Here is a 565-nt window from a genome sequence, read left to right on the forward strand (position 1 = left end):
CCTCCGCCGCGGCTGGGCGGCGGCAGCGCCCCGCGGCCAGGGCCCGCCGAGCGCCCGCCGGCCCCGCACCGCCCCGGGCGCCGCTCCGCGCCCCGCCCCGCTCCGCGGCCCCGGGGCCGCCTCGCCCCGCCGGCGCCGGCAGGAAGTGACAGCGGAGCGGCTCGGCCGCGGGAAGGGGAACTTGGCCCCCCGAGTGCCCCGCAGCGCCGGGGCTGCCGCTCGGCGCCCGCAACGCGCCTCGCCCCGTGCAGCCCCGCCGAGCGGCGGGGGCGGCGGGAGGGGCGGCGGCGGCGGGGCCGGGGGTCGGGGGTGCCCTCGGCCGGGGCTGTGTCCGCTGCCTGCCTGCGCTCGGGAGTACGCGCTTCCCCACCAAACTGCCCAGATGGCTTTAGAACTCCTCGCACAGAGGAAGAGAGAGTTACTGATGTGCTGGCAGAGTTTCCTGATGACTTTCCGCAGCACGTTCAGCCGTTCGTAAGCATCACAAAGTTTCGTAGCCTTAAAATAAAACTTTTTTTTTTGGGGGGGGTATCCCTCTAGCCCTGCAGACTTTAACTGAAAGCAA

The sequence above is a fragment of the Caloenas nicobarica genome, chromosome 11 (assembly GCF_036013445.1).
Source record: "Caloenas nicobarica isolate bCalNic1 chromosome 11, bCalNic1.hap1, whole genome shotgun sequence".
NCBI lineage: Eukaryota > Metazoa > Chordata > Aves > Columbiformes > Columbidae > Caloenas > Caloenas nicobarica.